Below are 6,709 nucleotides of genomic sequence, written 5' to 3' on the forward strand. Positions count from 1 at the left end.
CTAGGATATAAATAAATAAATAAATAAATAAATAAATTAGATGAATACACTTTTTCAAATTCAATGTTAGATTATACACAGAGTGTTTACATAAATAATAATGTAACAAAATTAGAACCATTGTCTTATATTCAAACAAAAGAGATAATATAATCACATACAAAATATTAGAATGTATTTCAATCAATTACTATAACAACCTTTGTAATCATTATTATAAGCATTTTATTGTATTTATGCTATAAATTTAAGAGCATACCAAGAAAACTTATTATAAATTATATAAAACCAAAGGAAGAAACACCAAAAAGTACAGAAATTGTAAACGATCTACCCAATTAACATAGAAGAATATATCATGTTATACCCAAGATTGTCGACCTGAGGACTGGCCAAATTCAACGGATGGGGGAGTGACATATCCATAGTACCACATACTCCTATGTACATGTCCAAACACCCACACATACATGCACACATTATGCAGTCACCCTCGTGACACCCTTTAAGAAATAAGAATCCAAATTTAATTGTCAACAAGCCAATGGAAAACAAGGAAGAACGCTATAGTCGAGTACCTCGACTATCAGATACCCGTTACTCAGCTAAATAGAGATATGCAAGTAGCAAAGCGAGATTAAAATGCGCCACCTACCGGCGGTATACAGATTTAAGCGTTATGGGCGTTAGAGTGGGTGTAATAATAGTGAGAATGCAGTATTCTCATAATTAGGTAGTAAGTGTTAATAATGTATAAGCTCATATTGAATGTACGTATGTTCGTTAGAGACGGTCACACTGGACAAGCTCTCTTCCGTTTCAAAAGTGGCATCAATAAAGACGCGCTTCAATACACGTCTTACAAAATCATTAATAATCTGCATATCAACGATTATTACATGGTGTCAGAAGTGAAAATATCAATTGCAAACTAAAAAGGAACAAAATGGAGCGAGTTCTACAAGAAATCGACTGCTCAATGCTGGCATATGAGTGGCCAAAATGGAAGAGGTCGTTTATCATATACATGATGGCGTCAGGCAAAGACTCAGAGCCAGAAGCCAAAAAGATTGCCACATTCCTATGGTTGGCTGGATCAAAGGTCACGGAAATATACAGTACATTGTTTCCCAACGATGGAACCGCACATGGCATGGTCGGCACCATGGTGACGTCTTCAGACCCGTCTACCTCTGCCGCGGACATTTTTCCAAGTACTGCAAGCAGCAGAAGAAACGAGTGGATAACAACAACTACAACAGCAGCAATAGACGAGTGGATAACAACAACACCAGCAACAAACGAGTGGATAACAACAACTACAAAAGCAAGCAGATAGATGTGGATCGCAAGCAAACAGCCGGAGCAGTTATTAATTGGATAGAATCAGGTAAAAGTAAGGAAAGAGTATTTAAATCAGAGGCTTACATTAATGAAAGTAATTTTAGAATAAGCGAGTGCGGGCTAAACAGAGTAAGATGGACGAAAACATATAAAATAAATGGAAAAAATGTTACGTTTAAAGTGGACACAGGCGCTGATGTTAACTGCATCCCAAGTGATTTAGTTAAAGAATTAAAACTTGAAGTTAAAAAAGAAAACATTCTAATTTTTGACTATAATAATGTTAAAGTTAATAATTTTGGAAAAGTTAAAGCAAACTGTTATGATCTGAATTCAGAAACAGCAAAATGTATTGAATTTTTAGTTGTTGATGCGAAATGTGAACCACTATTAGGTCTTAAGTCCTCTGTAGAGTTAAAACTCATTAAACATTTAAATATTGATTAAATATGTAGATTACCTCAAACCAGGGAGGAATTTGTGGAAAAATTTAGTCAATTATTTCAGGGACTCGGTAAGCTGCCAAAGAAACAATCAATCATTTTGAAGGAAGGTGCTCAGCCTGTCCTCCATTACAAAAAAAGGTTCCCACAAAGTTTGTTAGGGTCATTGGAGCAAGAGTTAAATGCTATGGTAAAGGAAAAGATAATCTCCCCAGTAACATACCCGACTAGTTGGGTGAACAATTTGCAAGTAGTGGAAAAATCAAACGGAAAACTCAGACTTTGTTTAGATCCTAAGCCGTTAAATAACGCAATTAAAAGAGAACATTACCTTATACCAACAATAGATGATTTTATGATACAATTAACTCGGAAAAAGGTTTTTACTATCCTGGATCTGTCCCATGGATTCTGGCAAATGGAGCTGGATGAAGATAGTTCAGATTTAACGACATTCATGACTCCATTCGGGAGATTTAAATTTAACCGGATTCCATTTGGAATCAATAGCGCTCCTGAAATGTTTCAACGAAATATGGTTCAAATTTTTGGAGGCATACCAAATGTAATAGTTTACTTTGATGACATAGGAATATTAGGGGAAAATCTTGAAGATCATGATAACACGTTGTTACAAGTACTTCAGCGGGCTCAAGAAAATGGAATACGTTTTAACCCGGACAAAGTTCAATATAGGAAACAAGAAGTTGAATTTATGGGTCATATTTTATCAGAAAGAAACCTCAAAGAAAGCATTTAGAAGCCATTCAGAATATTAAAATCCCAGAAGATAAAGCGGGAGTGCTACGTATTCTTCGACTTTTTAAATATTTAGCCAAGTTTATCCCAGACTTATCTTCTAGAACTACAAACCTGAGAAATCTGACTAGGAATGATACTTCGTTTGAGTGGACTGTACAACATCAAAACGAACTCAATGACTTGCTTAGAACTATAACAAGTGATCCGATTTTAGCCGTTTATGACAGCGCTAAGCCTGTTGTCATTCAAACCGATGCCTCAAAAAACGGTCTCGGTTGTGTTATTCTACAAAACGGACATCCAATCAGTTTTGCGTCACGTACGCTTACAAAGAGTGAACAAAAGTGGGCTCAAATTGAAAAAGAGCTTTTAGCAATTGTTTTTGCGTGTGAAAGGTTTCACTACTATGTCTACGGTAGAGAATTTTTAGTAGAAAGTGACCACAAGCCTCTGGAAGTCTTATTAAGCCGTGACATTGACTCAGTAACAATGCGATTACAGCGAATGCTGCTATATCTTCTAAAATACCCAAAAATGTCCGTAAAATATAAACCTGGAATAGACATGTTAGTTGCAGACTGTTTATCTCGAGCTCAACTACCGGATGAATCAGACATCCCGGAACTGGCCAATGTAATTCATATAATAAGCCAAGCAGCCTGTTTCTCGCAAGAAAATTATGAATGCTATCTTAGGGTTTTGGAAAACGATGAAAATTATTGGAAAATAGCTGAATTTGTTAAAAATGGGTGGCCATCATTCCATAAATTAAACCAATTTGGTCAAAACTTCTATAAATTCAAATCGGAATTACATTTTGAAAACGGTCTTCTATTTCGTGCTGGTAGGCTGGTGATCCCGTCCAAGTTACAGAAATCAATCTCAAACCAAGTTCATGAGTCCCATTTAGGTGTGGAGAAAACCTTAGCTCGAGCACGAAAACTTTACTACTGGCCAGACATGAGCGTACAAATTAAGGAATTGGTGCACTCTTGCGAGGTATGTGAACAGTTCAGAAGAAACAATCAAAAGGAACCTCTAATAGATGATGAAACACCAGAATATCCATTTCATATGGCAGGAATGGATTTTTTTGATTACAGGGGAAACAATTTTCTGTCAATCTTTGATGCATATTCTAATTTCTTGATTGTTAGTCGGCTAAAAGGGAAATCAGTTGCAAATGTCATTGAAGAACTAAGAAAAACATTTGATAATTATGGGTACCCATCAAAGCTCAAATGTGATAACAATCCCTTTAATTCATTTTCGTTTAGAAACTTTGCTAATGAATGTAATACATTATTGCAGTTTTCGAGTCCTCGGTACCCACAAAGCAACGGACTAGCAGAAAAAGGGGTGGCGATTGCGAAGAATATTTTAAAACGTTGCTCTAAAGCAACTGATTACCAGCTTAGAATCCTTGAGTACAATGCTACTCCCGTAGCTAGTTTAGGTCTTGCTCCATGCGAACTGTTCTTTGGACGAATGTGTAAGACAAAAATGCCAATTAAGAAATCGGAGCTGTTGAGAAATCACATTGAGGAGGAAAAGATTATTAAAAGATTCGGTCATAAAAAGGCGAAACAAAAGGCCTATTATAATATGCCTTCTAAAAAACTCTGCGTTCATTAAATATAGGAGATAAAGTCCAATTTAGAAAAAATGCCAATGAATGGGAATATGGAATCATAAAACAAAAAGTAAATGAAAGATCGTACATTATAAAAGATTACTTCAATAATTTTTTTACAAGAAATAGAAGACTCATTAATAAGACACAAAACGGCAATAATATTTATTATAATAATGAAACTGTTAATATGTATGATAATGAAACTGTTAATATGTATGACAATGAAATTGTTAATTTAAGTGAAAATGGAACTGTTAACTTAAGAGAAAACGAACCAGAAGAAACTGAAAAAAGCAATGAAGAGACTGTTAATATAAGCGAAGAGCCAGTAGTCGAAGAAACTGAAAATTTTGATCTAAATCAAACTGACAATGTTAACATAGACGAAAACATAGATTCCTTAAGTAATAGCACCTTTGTAAATTTAAGTAACATTGATACCTCAGTGGACTATGAAACCCCTGGAAGTTTCAGTTCAGAAGAAGAGGTAGAACCCACAGTATCACGATCAGGAAGAACTATAAGACCACCCAAAAGATATGGTTGGGATTAAAGTTGTTAAATTAAAAAAAAAGAAGAAAGCGTGTAATAATAGTGAGAATGCAGTATTCTCATAATTAGGTAGTAAGTGTTAATAATGTATAAGCTCATATTGAATGCACGTATGTTCGTTAGAGATGGTCACACTGGAAAAGCTCTCTTCCGTTTCAAAAGTGGCATCAATAAAGACGCGCTTCAATACACGTCTTACAAAATCATTAATAATCTGCATATCAACGATTATTACAGTGGGCGTGGCAAATTTTTGGACCAATCGATAGGTATTGTCGAGACCAATACATTTCAGTTAACATTTTTTATCTAGCATAAAAATTGTGGGCGTCACAGGTTTTCGCGGTTTGTGGGCGTTAGAGTGGGCGTGACATATTCGCGTAACAAACTTGCGCTGCGTATAAGGCTACGGAATCTAAATCTGAAATCCCAATTCTCTATCTTTGATAGTTTCCGAGATATCCACGTTCATATTTACGATTTTTTGAAGTTTGTGGGCGGTTTATGGGCGTTACGGTGGGCGTGGCAAACTTTTTTTGGGTCAATCGATAGGTGTTGATAAGAACATTACATTTCAGTTAAAATTTTTATTCTAGCCATATTCTTGTAGGAGCCACAGTTTTGGGGGGTTTGTGGGTGTTAGAGTGGGCGTGGCACTCTACTGAAACAAACTTGCGCTGCGTAAGAAGCTCAGAAATCTGCACGCCAAATCTCAATAGCCTAGCTCCCATAGTTTCCGAGATCTCAGCGTTCATCCGGACAGACAGACGGACAGACGGACATGGCTAGATTGACTCGGCTAGTGATCCTGATCAAGAATATATATACTTTATGGGGTCGGAAAGGCTTCCTTCTGCCTGTAACATACTTTCCGACGAATCTAGAATACCCTTTTACTCTACGAGTAACGGGTATAATTACCGAACTAAAGGCAAGCCAGAGGAAATTTCCATGAAACAAAAAACCAAGCTTTATAGACTAAACAATTAGCTGTTCAGACTATCGGCAGTTTCCCACGAATTAGGATACTCAGATTTCGGGACCCAGGTCTGGAGTCCAAAGTCCAAATTTAGAGAATCACTCAATTGCAATAAGTCGCACACACAGAAAGCTCTAAAGCTTTAAACCGAGGTATGATCGTAAATGAAGTAGAAGTTAGAGAATGAGTTCAGTTTTAGACTTATCAACAGTAAGTCGGTGTTCTTCCAAAATTATTGTAACCAGTGTAAAGTAAAATTAAATAAAGAATTTTTTTAATACACTTATGGTGCAGAGATTTAATTATATACGTACAATGTACATACGAGGGTGGTCCGATAAGTAATAGATTGTGATTGTTATTCGCCACCATCTTAAGCACGACATAAATTTAAAGGGTATATGTTTGTACTGTATTAATTAAAATCATTTCTTGTTTTAGGTGCCGGGGTTTCTTACGAGTGGTTAAGTGTGCTTTCAAGCAATTTTTAATTCATAAAATACGAGAATATTTAAGTAAAGTTTATGTTTATTGTAAAAAAATTATTTGAAGAATACAATTATCATTTTTTTTTTACGTTGTAAAAAATCCATCAAGAAACTACATTTATAGTTTGTCTGACTTTGTATCGCCCCCCTCCATCTATATAGACTTAATAAGGACATTAAGGCCGTAAGGCTCAAATAAATATAAATTGAAATAATTTAGCATTTTTATTGATAATGGGAGCGAGATCGGTGCGATGTTGAAACCAAGAACGGTTCTTCTCGAATTCGAGATCGATGCGATGCTAAAACCGAGAACGGTTCTTCTCAAAATCGAAATCGATTCGATGTTGAATCCGAGAACAATTCATACCGAAATCAAGATCGGCCATTCTTAAAAGTCAGTTCGCAAACCGAGAAGACTTCGATGACGATTTTAGGATTTTTAGTATGAGTCGATCTTGGCTCACTTTTGAGATCGAAAATACTGAAATCAAGAACGCTGAGA

At 35.8% G+C, this 6,709-nt stretch overlaps 1 long non-coding RNA gene across 1 annotated transcript; it reads left to right on the forward strand.

The window, feature by feature from the left end:
• The first annotated feature begins 307 nt into the window (after window positions 1-307).
• On the forward strand, window positions 308-1,792 carry LOC139354069 (uncharacterized). Its single transcript, XR_011605183.1, has 2 exons — window positions 308-1,390; window positions 1,449-1,792. It is a non-coding gene; the product is annotated as an uncharacterized lncRNA (long non-coding RNA).
• The last annotated feature ends 4,917 nt before the right edge of the window (window positions 1,793-6,709 follow it).

The sequence above is a fragment of the Drosophila suzukii genome (assembly GCF_043229965.1).
Source record: "Drosophila suzukii chromosome 2 unlocalized genomic scaffold, CBGP_Dsuzu_IsoJpt1.0 scf_2c, whole genome shotgun sequence".
In the NCBI taxonomy this organism is placed as follows: domain Eukaryota; kingdom Metazoa; phylum Arthropoda; class Insecta; order Diptera; family Drosophilidae; genus Drosophila; species Drosophila suzukii.